This window comes from Acanthopagrus latus, chromosome 7 (assembly GCF_904848185.1).
Source record: "Acanthopagrus latus isolate v.2019 chromosome 7, fAcaLat1.1, whole genome shotgun sequence".
In the NCBI taxonomy this organism is placed as follows: Eukaryota; Metazoa; Chordata; class Actinopteri; order Spariformes; family Sparidae; genus Acanthopagrus; species Acanthopagrus latus.
This window is the reverse complement of record NC_051045.1, coordinates 7,081,354-7,096,957: the sequence shown is the minus strand read 5'-3', so window position 1 is coordinate 7,096,957 and position 15,604 is coordinate 7,081,354. Positions and strand designations below refer to the sequence as shown.

The 15,604-nt window shown below is 39.5% G+C and overlaps 1 protein-coding gene across 24 annotated transcripts in view; it reads right to left on the bottom strand.

The window, feature by feature from the left end:
- LOC119022591 (rhodopsin) overlaps window positions 1-12,818 on the bottom strand; it is a 71,925-nt gene extending 59,107 nt beyond the window's left edge. For 8 of the 24 annotated variants that reach the window (XR_005075994.1, XR_005075995.1, XR_005075993.1 and 5 more), the window contains exons 1-2: window positions 12,573-12,818; window positions 11,718-11,804 (exon numbers count right to left, since the gene is read on the bottom strand). The gene's annotated coding sequence lies outside the window, so the exon portion shown is untranslated. Of the gene's footprint in view, window positions 1-10,011; window positions 10,356-11,717; window positions 11,805-12,572 lie in introns of those variants that run through there. The other 16 variants (XR_005075981.1, XR_005075984.1, XR_005075991.1 and 13 more) reach the window with 7 other exon arrangements.
- Between the last annotated feature and the right edge of the window lie 2,786 nt (window positions 12,819-15,604).

Below are 15,604 nucleotides of genomic sequence, written 5' to 3'. Positions count from 1 at the left end.
GACAAAAACAATTTGGAAATGCCAATTTGGGTACTTGTAATTGGCATATTAATTATGTTTAAATAATTGATGTATCAATTGAGAAAATATACTGCAGCATAAAACGTAATTAAAATAGTCATTAGTTGCAGCCCTCTTCTTACATTTTTTTTTCTTTCTTCACACACAGATTCATGTCTGTTTAATCTTAGACATAGACAATCCCAGTCTGGTAGTTGATGTACAATAAATCACACTGTCCATAGGTATACCAGTGTAGTAGTAAAGTACTTTACTATTGTGTGATATACTTCTTTAGCTAAACTAATCAAACTGCAAAAACCTAGTCATAGACAAAACCCCCTGGAGCCAGGAGAAGACACAAGAGTGATACAATCTCTACACCAGATATTTATGCAAATGCTGGAGGATTACACATCAAGGAGGAGATCAGCACAGACCTGTTGCTGAGCTCTTAAGTCTCTCCACTGTGTTCTGGCAGATCTTAAGGTGTTTTGCTGCCCTCGTCAGGAAGCCAAAAGAAGTGCAATTAAAGATAATTAAAGATATTTTCATTGCTACAGGCAGATCATACAAAGTACTCATCATTTTGTATGAGTATTCCAATCTTCTGCTACTTCATGCTTGCACTCTATTTGTACTCTACAATGCAGGGAGATATATTACACTTTTTACCACACTGCATTTATCTGAGAGCCATAGCTAGTTTGAAGTTTTTACACTAAAATACGATAATCTATACAAAAAGACATTTTATGACAGTAGATCTCAACCTTTTTGGTATGGGACCCCGATTAAAAAAGAGGTGCCTAGTTGGGACCGCTGATAAGAGTTCTGTAGTTTTAGTAAGACTTCAAATGCAGTTATGAACATAATGAATAAGCTACTTTAATCACCCACTGTGTCACAAAGTTTTTCTGAGCATTTCTTCTGTGGCTATGGTTTTGTTGATTGTTGAACTGGCTGATCTACACCAAACTCCTCTTCTCTAAAATCCTGAATATGGACAATTGGTAGTGTATAGAAAGTATCCACCTGGAGTTTATAGAGGTCTCGCACAAGGACCTCCCCACTGAATAATACACCAAGATTCAGCCTTATCCTCATGAATAGTGCATGGCTTTCTCTCCAAAGGGAGACACATTTAAGCACAAGGAGAGGTACTGTTACTGCCTGGAGGTGTGCTAATGTGTCCGGTAGACATTATCTGGAGGACACACGATTCAGAATTTTATCAACAAGACTAGTGCTGACATCACATTTTACATTCCAAAGACTAGCCTACCGTGTTGTTACTAAACTCTATCTTCTTCTTGTATTTAGGTGTTAGAACTCCATCATCAGCTCTGTCTCACTCTGTCTGAACCGTTTGTATTACACTTTACAAATAAAACTTGTTCAAACAGCCACAGATTCACTGCCTGACTTCAGCTTTTTTTCTTGTTTTGTGCAAATGAAGATGACTGTGGTTTTGAGAGGACAAATGTGTGGGCAGAGTGTGATGCTCTCTCACTCTGCCCACAGGAACTCTCTTGCTGAGTGACCGGTAGAGAGGAGGGAACACTGTGACCGGGACATGGCACATTCCACACCACCAGCTCCCACATACATTTCACACTGAGGGTTATACATCATCAGATCCGTAAGAGCAAAAATAACATCAGCTATGGTCAAGGATGTCAAGATTCATTTTTGTAGTTTCACTGTCAGAAAAACTCAGAGCTTAAAATAGTCCTTGCTGCTATTTATCAAATCCATTAAGCACTTAATTGATTAAAATAACATTCCTGACACTATTTCAAAATCAAACATACCCTAATCCTTACCCGTTGATCATGGTTTTGGTTACATATAGAAGAGGGGGATGGCAGAATGGGAACACCCTCCTCCTCTAACATCCTCCTGATATGGCTTCTGTATGGCAACTTTATATTAGGACTGCAGAATTATCATCAGCTGAATGAGGTGTGGTCAGTAAAGGTTCATTTCCTCATAATGGTGACACTATATATAATGTAAAGTAACAATATAGTATAAAATTGACATTTATAGAATACAGTTTAGAGAATATTATAGTAGAGCAGAACAAATACACATTTTTTCAGGTTGATGCCACTACTGATATTAGGCAGTTAAAAATATATTGGCTGATGTCCCCACATTTTTTGCAATGATCCTTCAAATGTTATCACACAAAGCCGCTCAATCACCAGAATAAATGTTTGTAATGTAAATTTCTAAGAAACTACGGGAAAGTTAAGGCTTTAAGTTTGTTTATGTTACAACTTTACATTTCTATAGGTTACATTTTAATTTTTTTCTTTTGTCATAAAGTTATGCTTAAGATCTGATTTGGTTTAAGCAGAAATAACAATTAGTTAGGAGAAGATTATGTTTTGGCTAAAAATACAGGCTTTGGTCCACAAACACAACCACAAATGGCCCGACCGCCAATCAAAAATGTCATTGTAAGTTGCTACAAACTCGCCTGTCTAAAGGTCTCCTGAAAAAGATTCAGTGGTGTCATGTTGACAAGTTTTGAAGCACCACGGCCCCTCTTCAAGAAATTTCCTGTGGTTTCACACTGCAGTCACTGGTTTGGCAGCACTGTCCACAAACATCCACTCCACTTCCAGGCATGTCAGATAAGTCAGGTAATAACCATATAACATGAGACTGATATGACACATTTTGTTGAACTATTAATCAGTTAAGAGCCAAAGATATGCAATGGAGGCAGGATATTTTACAGTTCAACAAAAACCTTTTTGCTAAAATGACATAATTGCACTGACAGAATAAATATCACTGAGGATTTAAGAACTATGAATTACCCTGTTTTGGCAACCAAACAGCACCATGGATTTAACAATTTACATTACAGTTACAGCTGAACACATGGCATGCTTTTCATTTCAGCTTCCATGCTAACAGGTTAGAGCGTCCACACATTGCCGGCGTGACCAGAGCGTCTCATGCATGTGTCAAGCGAGGCTGCAGCAGCTGCCCATCTAGCGACTACAAGTCATGACTATTTTTACAACAACACATGTGCGGTTCCCTGCTAAGAGAACTGAAAATTACAGTTGTGTCAACATCATACCAGCATTTCACTACATTTTTTCTATCTGTATCGGTAGAAGAGAGGCATGAAGAGAATACACCAACAGGTGGAGGGCAGAGCTTTTCCTGTGTTTATAATCTTTACAGTGAGCGACACCCTCTGTCCTTAGTGCCTTGATCTGAGTGAGAAAAAACTGAGAGAATACTGAGAGAAAAAAACCTTTTAACAGGGAAAAAAATAAGACCCTCCCTCCTCCTCTAAATCAATTAAGGCTGCATATAAAAGGGCATTTTAGTTGAAATCTGGTGCTGCACATGCTTTCAGGATGTTTACCAGCAGTGGGAGCTGTTAAGCTTCAGTCTACTGCTTGACATGAAATCGTTCACAGTCTGAATTATTATTGATTGTACACAAATCATCTGAAGCAATATTTGCATTTTGTTGCTGAATTATTAGCACCAGTGTTCGACACTGCCAAGCTGACACTTTTTTTAATTCATTATGTGTAGCAGCAGAGCCTCTCTTAAATCCGGGTGCAGTTGCTGCTGATGTGTGTCGATGTTTCTTTAACTAAATCGATGTCTTTTACACCATCTCTGCTATTATTGTGTCGAGGGGGATGTGTCAGCACTCTCAGCAGGCAGTAATGTATGTCAGATGGACTTCTCACATTCTCCCCTCTTTTCAAAGACTGCTATTTGTCAGGAATAGCATCTAGGCCCATTTAGTCACCCTAAAATGCAGAGAAGACGAGGTCAGAGGGGCTGTTACAGCTTCATTCACCAAAGACCTGAAGGAAATCAAATAATGCTGCATTAGCACCATCCATTCGCATCTGATATGTGTAGGGCTAGGGATAGCATGTTTCTCAGGCTGGTTTGTCAGGCATCTGAAATGGATTTCTGCTTCTGGACTTAAATTTGCATTTGTGCACAGCGATTGATCCCTGGTGTGCAATCAAATGTACAGAAGCAGAAACCTTCATGTGGCAGAGTACAAGAACATTTCTACCTCTCATTTGCTTTAAAAATACATATTTGTATGATGAGAAAAAGAAAAAAAAGAAATCAAGCAGGCTCATGGGCAGCTTACATAATTTCCCTGGTCAGTAAGAAGTTACAGCAAGCAGTATGTCTCTCTCTCTTCTTTCGCTCTATCACTACCCTCCAATTAGCCTGATTTTGCCTCTCTTCCTCTCTGTCTCTTTGTCTCTTTATGGTAGTCTTTCAAGTTCACAAAGACGCACACACATAACATTCAGTCAATGGTGACGTTTCTGTGACTCCATCTTACCGCCCATTGTTCATGTTTGACAACTGCAAAGAAATTAGCAGTCTTTGGCATGATTCATCATCTTTCAAATCGACTGGTTGCTAAGGTGATGAATCCACTGTGTATGTGCAGAGTGCTGAAATCCTGTGGAGTGTGTGGAAAGCAATGTCTTCACTTTGACACACACATACTAAACCATGTCGGGCAGAGCTGGATTCTTCCTTTTCCTGGTTGATGTTTGAAGGTACAGGGAAAGAAGCCCCAGATGCTGGTGGTTAAACCTCTCACTGTGCGTACAAATGTCACCCTCATCAGCAAACACTTCCAGACACACACACACACACACACACACACACACACACACACACACACACACACACACACACACACACACACACACACACACACACACACGACACCTCCCACGCTCTCATCTGCACACGATCACACAACAACCGCTTCAAAGCCACACATAATCATCAGCCCTCTCTAAACTCCTTTTATCGTATCTCATCATTCAAATGCTAAACAGCCACACAGATTTTGGGGTTGTATGACAGCAAGTAAGGTGAACATCTGTGTGGACAAACGTTTTTCTACTTCGCCTTTGGTGGGGCCACTTGTCCTGCACACATACAGTATAGGCAAGTAGCCAAAAATAACTTAAAAGAACGGTACGTCTTCTCTACTGATCTCTCAATCAAAACAAACAAAACAAAACATGTCAGCAGCAAGGGATCATGGGAGTTGTTGTATTCATTGGTACATAACAACCAAAGCTGATGAAAGTCTATCAACAGTGTTTCCCACACAGAGACTTAAATGTAGTGTTGTTACAAAACTGCATTTTCCATATCATATTCCATACCATGGGGATAAAATTGAGGGAAAGAAATGTTCAATTTCTATTAAAAGATAATATAACAAAGCTTGTGTACTGTTTGTTAAACACAGCATTATCTAAGTTAATTCACTTTTAGAGGAAGTGGGGCAATGTGGGAAACACATTGGTGCATGTGTCAACTTGCTGTCTATGAAGAGAGTGAAAAAACACAGCTAGTACTGCAGTAACAAGTCTGCCAAAAAATGAGTACTGAAACCATTTGAAATAGTCAGTACCGATATGTTTCAGAATTTCAATACTTGATCCAGAAAATCTCCCTGTAGCATCTAAGTGCCAAAGACTTTCTAACAAGGCTCATTATTACAATTCATCTGCTGTAAAAAACAAAATAATCTGTTAACACCAGTCTCTCCTGATTGAAGTATATTTGGAAACCATTTTAGTATTTTTTATTTTTTATCTTTTTAAATCAGTACAAGAGAATGCCGACATCCATAATTGATAAACAATCTGTCCTCTCCCTATCCTTCCAGTATACTACATTCACACATGCTTTGCAGAGAAACACAGAGAAGCAAAGAGAGACAATTTGGGGTATTACATCCTCTTATAAACACACTGATTGAGATGCGACCGCTCATGATTAATGTAGATCTACTTGTGCCATTGTTTCATACAAGCTTGTAAGTACACCTGGTGGTTTGATGTCATTTAGTACCATATTGGTTTCAAGTGGCCACACGATTAAGGCCACGCTTCCTCCACACACTGTTGTTCTGTGGTTTCTGCTTCACCAATATAAAGATTAGTTGCCTTCTATCAACCACCGTAAACTGAATATTTGCATTATATTGTTCAAATACAACATTTGGTTCAGCCATTATATTATGACATTATATTACCTTTTTTTCATTCAACATTTAATTGACAAAATAATTGGCGGATTAATCAAGGTTAACTGAGGTTAACACTTTGCGTTTTAAAAATAAATACATTTTCACGGCTCCCTTTTGGACAATCAGTATAATGGTTTGTAAAAAAAAACCTCAAACTAGTATTGTCAAAAATACTGAAATTGATTTTGAATATTTGAAATGGATATAATGCTCAATTATTACATTATCGATACACCAGGAATAACTGTGTTTCTTTTGCACTGCTGAAAAGCACAAAACACAACCAGCACTGATCTGTAGTCATCTGTATGTTTAAAGGCTAACATTCAAAACTGACATTACATCTCCAGTACTGTCAGCAATGGTCCTCTTAACTGAGCATCTTCCAAACCATATCATCTATTTTACTATAATTAGAGTCCGATATTACAACAGATGCATCTACCACTGCCATCAGCGACTGGCATCTTCCTGCTTCCAAATGCAAGACGCACAACAACAGTTGGACGCGTTATTATTTAACTCCTTCTACGCATGCATAATGCTTTCTTCCTGACATACTGTTCAGGCAGGATCATATTTTGGACTGATAATAGCCACAGAATGTGTTTTCTTATGAGCTCATTGTGAAGACCATATTAGTATTACATGCAGCTTGATCGTTCAGATGCACCACACTACAGACAAATGTATCATACTTATTGCCTGATGTGTGTAATTGTAGTTATTAGGTGCCTACCTAACAGTACAAGGGTTGGCCTCACTCTTTTGTCTTGTCCTTTTGAGGGAGCTTGTCAGACTGTTTTTCATTCTGTGGCTTTGACAAAGAACACAGCTCAAAGCATGATGACACTGTTTTATGTTTCATTTTTAGTCATCAAGGGTCAAAAGAAATGGGGGCTTTGTCAGCTGAGGGGCTTGAATAATATTGAAAAAGAGTTTTTGAAGTTGGCCCAGGCTCATCTGTGTAGATGTATTAATATTAATGATGTGTTAGTGTCCATGAATGGAGCAGTAATTCATTATGCCACTGTGCTAGTCATCTCCAAGATAATGTTTAGTTCAGAGCAAAATTCTTATTTAAGCATGACTGTAAGCTCAGCTCGCCACTACTGATACCAATTATCCACCACATATTAGTTTTGGTGAACCAGCATGATTGTAATTTTTGTAGGCATTAATCATTGAGCTCATAATGTGGCATGAATAGTGGAAAGTGGGTGAAAATGAAAGCATTTAGCCGGGATATGGATCAGTGGAGATGAAGCCCCAAATTTGTCAAGTGCATCTGCAGTTCAGAGGAAATGAAGGTGAGATGGAGTTTCAAACATGTCAGAGAATTAACACAATTTCCAATTAAGGCTTTCATTTCCTTAATGAGAGGGAGGGACTAGTGCAGATTCAGAGACAGATCAGCAGATGATGGACTGGGCTCCTGAGGGGTATGTCAGTCTACAAAGGCTTTACACCCAATCTGGTTGGCAACTTGATTGACTCCTCTAAAGAAGACATGCAACTCGACTTACATTTAAAATGTTTAAAAGAAGTACTTTCCTGCCCTCTTTCTGCAACTAGTGGATTTTGTGTTTTGCTAACTTCCCATTATGAAACATTGCCCCATATCTCTAAAGGATAATAGTCTGACAGCTATATTGGGTGAGATTTAGCTACAGTGTTAAAGTTAATTGAAGTCTACTATCGGCCATAGTTCCCTGCAGAATGAGCAGGTCCAGACGGCCTCAGGTCTGTCGACTGAATTACATGGTGGGGTCCGATAACTGGCATAGCAACTGGCCTGCTGGAAAATTGAGTGTGAGTGGGTGAGAATTGTGTGACATTGTCAGCATGACCAGACAACACAGGAGTGAAATCGATCAATAGTAATAATAATCAAACACTCTGCTGTTTATATTTAAGGGTCGTTAAGGTATTCTAGGAGCATTTTTGATAATATTTGAGGAAAATCTCTTGACATCCCTACAACAACCTGACAAACTAGAATGGCACCCAGTAGAGCAAATACCTCAATACCCCAACAGTGCCCTTTTGTTCTCACACACACCTTTTTTCCCATCAAGATCCTTTTATTATTCCTTCAATCACCAAAAAACACCCCACTCAATGTTAACAAAGGTGAGGAAAAATTCTAGATCCATCATTTTTCTGGATCTGCACCAAAAGTTAATGAGAACCATTCTGGGCCTGAGACGGTCCACCAAGATTCATGGAAATCCATTCCATTCAGTAGTTTTTGTTTAATCCTGCTGACAAACATCAGACACCAGTGAAAACATTACTTTCTTGGCAAAGGTAATAAAAGTTTTTTAAAAAATCCTGTATGAAACAATCTGACAGGCTACCTCTCTTCTCAACGAAATACCTGCCGGCCTGCAGGCATTTTACCTGTGCACACAAGGACGCAAAGCAACACAAATTCATTCGAAAGCTAGTCACACGAGAATGGAAGAGAACATGCAGCCAATACCAACATATTAGCTTAACAGCAGTGCATGCTAACAGTAGCCATTTTCATTCTTCATGTTAATTTCTATAATATTAGGTGTTTTTCTTACATGTCAGTGAGACATGAGATAGTTGGATAGAGTTTGCAAAGACGAAGGACAGTTTTCACACCTTGTGCATTTGCTCATTGACAGTATTGAATTCAACCATATCAGTGTTTTTAAAATATATATATATTTGAAGTTTCTATCTAGCTTCATTTGAGTCGGAACAGAGTATTTGGTGACATTATCAGATAGTATTGTTCAATGCCCAGAAATCCCTTCTATTTTCATTCCTTTAAGGGTTGTTAACTCTAACTAATCATGATATTTACGATCACTAAAATCATATTTATGGAATACTGTATACTGTGAAACTGCAGTATTTCCTTACATGTTTATATATATTGTAAAATATTGTTGCAAACATAGTAAGCACAAACCACACCCAAGTATAAAGGCTCTCACTCCCTTTCCTCTGGTCTTTGCTGCTACTGTGTACCTGCCACAGCTGCAGCTGGTTACAGCTCTGAGTTTTGGTTTCTTATTAATCATGAATTCACTGTTTTTTCTTGCCTTGTGTATTATTTATACGCCATATCTCATCTCAGTACTACAAGTCTGCTGATTTCTGTTCTGTTACCCTCTGCACTTTCTCCTGCTTCAATGCTGAGAGGAGCATCCTTTTATCCCATCAGATACAAATATAAAGCCATTTGTAGCTATAAATGGCCCAGTTTCCTTTGACGCAAGTGTTCCTGAATTATTAATACCTACTGCATGTTGACAGTGGACACAGCAAAATATAAAAATCAAACATCGTGACAGAGTAAGAATATGGACACTGTGTTAACATTTTAGTTAACTAATCAGTATGTTTGTACGAAAATCAGTGTGCAGGAAGGCATAAATCCTGCATTAGCTGAAACACAGATTAACATTTCCAGCTCTTTTTGCCAGATAATGAAAGTGAGTAGCCATGTGCAAAGAAGCTCAGGTACATGTGCTTGAATCACCCCTCTGCTTTGAAAATGCTGATTATTTCTGACAAGGATGGATGTAGCTTTTTCTTTCAAATTTCTCTCTATCTGCCTTCAAAAGGTTAATGTGCTTTACAGAAATGTGTTTACGTGTGATGCATTAACAAAACCTGGGTCAGATGAAAATTACGTATTTATGTGCAGTGTCTGTCTGGGTCTTTAAGTGTGCATTTGTGCATGTGAGTGAACTGCTAGGCTCCCTGATCAATCATGAATCAAAGGTGCAAATCTTGTTTTGTTCTTCATGACTATATTCATCCACTATTAAAAGTCAACAGTTAAGTTACATTTTAGACACAATGCATATAATAATTCACTGTACACATGCATGCTGTCATCTGTCTCACTACTTTGCATATAAAACACACACAACTGTGCCACTTCTCTCTCATCCTACTCGCTTATTTAATGACACAGCCAATATTAGATAATTCCTCTAAAATGATGTTGCCAAATATATGATAGGCCCATCAGTAATCCCTGCAAGGCTTGGAATAGAATCGAATAACCCAAATGCTAACATGATCATCCAGTACTTAGTTGCATAACTGTTGGTGCTCACATACACAGAGTGGTAAGATACTGCTGTCCTTTAACCATTGCATCTGAGTTCTTGTGATTCTCCTGCTGCACAGTTTAATCTCTGTCTTCCTCAGATCTGTTTGTTGCTTGTCTTGGAAGCTGCAAGCATCCCCAAAGCTTTGTGTTCATCCAGGAGACAGATCTCCTCACTGTCTGTTAAAATGACAATGTCTTACAGATCATGGCCAAACAGTGTGCTCATGTCTGCTGAGCTCTGGGTCTTACTGAGTTCAAGTCAGCCCAGTTTAATATTCCAGACACCCACCATATGAGCTCTAGCCAGTTACACAGCCTTGATTCATGCCCTGCTCTGGCCTTGTCCTGTCTTTCAACAGGCCTGCAGCAACCAACAGCAGGCTTGTGTTCCATGTTCGATGTGTAAAAGTCTTACTGTTTGTTTTGTTCCACCAAATGTGAAACAACAACTGATCATAACTGGATCGTGTGGCTCAAAAGTGTTTGGCAGGGGAACACAGCAAAGGCGCTGTGATAAATCATGAAAAATGGGAACATAGAACACAGCACAGCAATCTGTGGGAACTTGAATTTTTTCACACCAGCTGAAACGCTGTCGATCACATCCATCTGATATAGCTGATTTGACTTGGTGTGTATATTTTTTAAAAAAGAGGACAAAAAGCTGCTTGTCGGCCTTGATGCAAACCTCTTCAACAACAAAAGAGGAAATTGTACAAGTGATGTAACCTTGAATAATGCCTCTTTTCTTTTTGGTTAGGAAGGTCTCTGGAGCAAGAATGTTTCAGAAAATTAAGCTATCTGAAAGGGTTTATTACCACTTAAACCGTTCCCTGTGGTGGCAGTCACTAGGGCTTTTGTGGTGGTATGTAGTAGTACGGTGCTTTGATGTCAACTAGCACAAAATAAAACATTTATTCAGCTACATTAAAATTTGTTTTTCCGCCCTCTCAACTAATGTTAAGAGTTGCTGATACGCATGAGAGAGAGTTTTAGTCGAAGCAAAAATTGCATCGCTGCAAATTTGTAGCCCTAGTTGCAAAGACTAATGCAAAGGTATTAGTATGATGTTTTACAGAGTAATGCTGAACTAACTGCAATGCTGAATACAAGTTACTATCTGAGTCCATCCTTAAAAAAAAGGTTCAGCCTATTCCATCCCGACAAATCTGCAACATACTACCTATTATCAGATGGTGGGCAATATGGAGTAACTGACTGTAAGAGCCACTGTGATATCACACATAGGTTTCTGAAGAGCCAGAATGAAGCTCAAAGTGTGTGGTACCAGCAGCCACCATCTCAGCAGTACCTGATTTCACATCAGTCCCAGCTAAGTGAAAAGGGGCAAAGAGGTAGAGCTGAAGCAAGCCTAATTAGTTAAACAAGCCCACCTAGCTTGGGTTAATTTGTGGGTTTATCAGCCCAAAACAGACAGAAGGTCTTACTGTGCATCAGCCGCCAGAAACTGAGCAGCAACAGGGCGTATGTATCTGTGTGTTTGTGTTCAGTTTGTCTCTGATTAAAGTCAGAACTCACCAGAGATGGCTGATCTGTCTGTTATCCCGCAGTGTCTTTTCTGTGACCCATCTCCTCTCCGCCGCGCCTTTGTTTGGCTGCTTGTTGCTGTTGACAGATTGAGAAGTAAAAGCAAAAGGTCAGTCCACTTGTCAATCCCAGTTGTTTTTTAAACAAAAAAAAAAACAACAACAACATCTGTGCTCTCCTCAACTCCAGTTGTTTATTCCTCCAGAGGCTCCAGACTGGGTGCTACCCACAGCTGTCCGACAGCGTTTGTCTCCAGTTCCAGTAACTGTCTGTTTGTTAACACTAACAGGGTTGCTTGTTAACTCTAGCGTCTGTGCCTCCAATAATCTGCACAGCAAAACATTATCATTTTCCTGAGAACTGCATTAAAAATCGCATCAAAAGTCAAAAACACAGGTTAGAGGTCATCATCTGTGACTCAAATTAGCTTAGCAGAAAGCTCACTAGCTGTCCGTCAAAGCAGCCACACCCATGATTATGTATGACTTTAAGCCTTAATATAATCAAATATAATCAATCAAACAAGTGAGTGCCATACATGCCATACAGTGCCCTTACAGTTTTAAATCAACAGTGAATATGTATTTAAGATGAGATGGAGATGAATCAGCTACGTCACTACTGTCAGCCATCTTTGTACGGAAGTTGCTGTCTCAGCTTTGTCAACGGTTGGACAATGTATATTTCCTGTGCTACACAGTTAAATATTTCTGTTCCAGCGTCGTGGACGATTATTTGAGTTGTCTGGAAATGTCTTCATAACAACAGTGAGTGGATAACATAGTTCGTTGTGGCAGATACTCCCCACAAACACACCCGTGTGACCGTTACTGATGCTAAACTTACCGTTCTTCTTGCTAGCTGCTCTCCTTCTCCTCCCCGTTCCTCGGCGACAACAATGCAAAAAATATATATAATCCAGCTCTTCACTTTGGGAACTTCATGCTCTATAATTAGCCTTTTAATTTACTTTTTGACTGCTACGTTGGGGTTTTGGCTGCGTGTGTTTTGACAGAAAACACGCCCCCTTCTCCTCAGGTCGCGTCACCGTCGTACACCTGCTGGAACCGCGGCTCCACCGTGTGAGCGTTCGGTTTGAGCTACCTGCCGTCCCCGCCGGGCGGTGCAACCTACGTATGCCAAGGTAACTATGGTAAGTTTTGTAAATGTGTAACCAGTTATAGAATGTAACGAAGTATATCTACTCAAGTACTGTAATTAACCACAATTTTGATATACTTGAATTGTTCGTTTTTTGCTATTTTATACTTCCACTACACTACATTTTGTAGTCAAATAATGTACATTTTACTTATGACTTTATGGTTGTTGTTGTTGTTGTTGTTGTTGTTAAATTTAGTAATTAGTTACATTGCAGATTGTATGCTGCATGTGAGCCACATAAGTGAATTTTATTTTAAAGGTATTTATTGCAATCAAATTTAAAAAAAAAAAAAAAAGAAAGAAAGAAAGAAAGAAAGTAATATGTTGTGTAATATGTTGTGTAACACTGATCTTAGCCATCACACAGGTTGTAAACATGTTCAACTTCAACAACATGCAGTAATCATCATATCATTTTAATTCATCAGTTTGAGTGTAAACATTTTATCTTTAATATGACACATCCAGCAGTCTTCCTTCGTGGATGGAGCTTAGTTTTCATGGAGGCAGCCTTTCATGGAGAGACATCATAACCCACATCTCTTTTCAAGTCTTTTGCACTGAATGTGAGTGGCGTCCTTCATCTTTCAACCATCCATTTAGTCCCAGTTGATGACTTTTACCCTCTTCCCAGGTGATGCTGAATTTGAATTATACAACCATTACTGCAGCCGAAGAGAGAAAAAAAAAAAAAAAACGGTAATAAGAGCACTTTCACCTTTTATTTTTCTATCTTATATGATGAATGAGAGTCGTCTTTTTTTCTGTCGGCATAGATTGCAGCTCTCTAAACTTTCCCCCAAAAAAGAAAAATCTAATCAAATTCAAAAGTGTATGATTGACTCAGCGTATTTACCGGCAAATGGGACTAAGCTTTTCCCTGTCGACAGTCTCATATGACCCTTCCACCACGGATCTAACGATGTTAGGGTGACCTGCCCCTCCTGTGTGATGAGGTAGCATCCCACTGAAGCTGTTAAGCTGCGACAGTCATGGAGACATGCCGGAGAGCGGACCGAAATAGAAATGCAAATGGTGACAGTTTCATAACACCTCATATAGAAATCATTACTTGATCTGTTTGCCTTCATATGCCACATCCTTTGATGCAGTATGGCGCAGGAAACATATCCAAATAGCTCTTTCATGGGTTTCATCAATTCGGCAGGCTTAATTAGTATCCTTCATAATAGCTGAAAATTGATTCTCTAATACATACAGGCAGCTTCCCTTGTAGGGGCCATATCATTTATTGAGCGCTCTGATGTATAGAGGTGTTTTGTTTCTTTTTTTGATTCAATATCAAGCCACAGCGGGGTTTAAAGGGGTTGGGGTTACAGTCTCCAAACACATGCTGCACACAAGACTCAATTAGAGGTGATTTACTGCCCTCACAAAACAGGCAAATGGCTGTATGATAAAGTAAGCAATCCGATCCCCAGATGTGACTTTCTCCCCTTATTGTACTTTTTCTCAGCATCACCAAAGAGGATTGTAGTTATTAGCGGTTAGTGCGGCTTTTTGCAGTTTGTTGGGCTAATTTGTGCGAGATTAAAGCTGAGGCTTTGTAGCTTTTGCTTTTATTAGATTCACTACTGCACTTGTAGCCAGAGATGAGAGAGGGAGGCAGACAAACATTTAATAGCCCCTTGTGTGTTTCTTGAGATGGCGGCATCTTCTGAAAATGGTAATAAATAGGCCGGATTAGAGGGCAGACTGCACACAGTGCCCATGTGGTTCCCATCTCATCTATTCAACATGTTGTCATTAAGTGTCTTATCTAATTACCTGCACCTAAAGTGGATGTGGCAGATCCAGAAGGCTGGTCCTCTGGGCTCCACGCTGTTGATGTAATGTCTTGGCACTAAATGCAAAGGGGTTTATGTGCACAGACCGTCTACTGTATAGTTGCAAAATAAAAGCTATTGATTTCTGTTAACATGCAAAGAATCCGGTGCTAGTTCATTCTTTTAATTTGCTTTTCTGGGATTTCAGTGGAGGTTAAAAGATCAAATCTCTGCAGTGAATCTTTTGAAATGCGACAGATTGAAAAGAAACACAAGGATGGCAACTGAAGGGGAAAAACAGCCAGAGACCTTGCCTATCATTACTGCGCTATTCATTTTAATTTCATCTTCCTTGAATGAGACAGCTCCCCGTAAAGGTTTCTTTGTTGCTCAAATGAAAAAGCCAAAGTCTCACAGAAAAGCAGCCAAGGAGAATTTCAAGCTGGGGATAATAAACACATCACAGCACAGTTTTAAAAACGGCGTGTTCGGCCTTGTATGTTTTTAAGTGCACACTTGTATCTCATCCTATTGTAAAGTTGTATTTTCACCCGGCGTGCTCCTGCAGAGTATTGTGTGCATGTGTCTGTGTTGTGACTGCCTGTAACTGAGTGAAAAGAATGACAACTCAGTTCCCAGGGAGTTGTGATAAAGACAGATAACATATAAAGGTGTCTGCTGGTTGACATCTTCTCCTTTGCGACGTTATAACATGGAGTCCCTCTGGAGGGTGACTGTTTATCACTCAGGGACTTTAAAGGGAGCAGGCGTACACTGGAATATGTTCAGGAGATGGATGTGAATAGACTGAAAATGGCTATAAGATGTGGAAATGTGCAGGGAGGCGAAGGAGAGCATGTTTCAGCATGGCTTTTTTCCCCCGTCTGTATGCGCGTTATCATAGGTTTTATTCGTGTCGATGTGCTG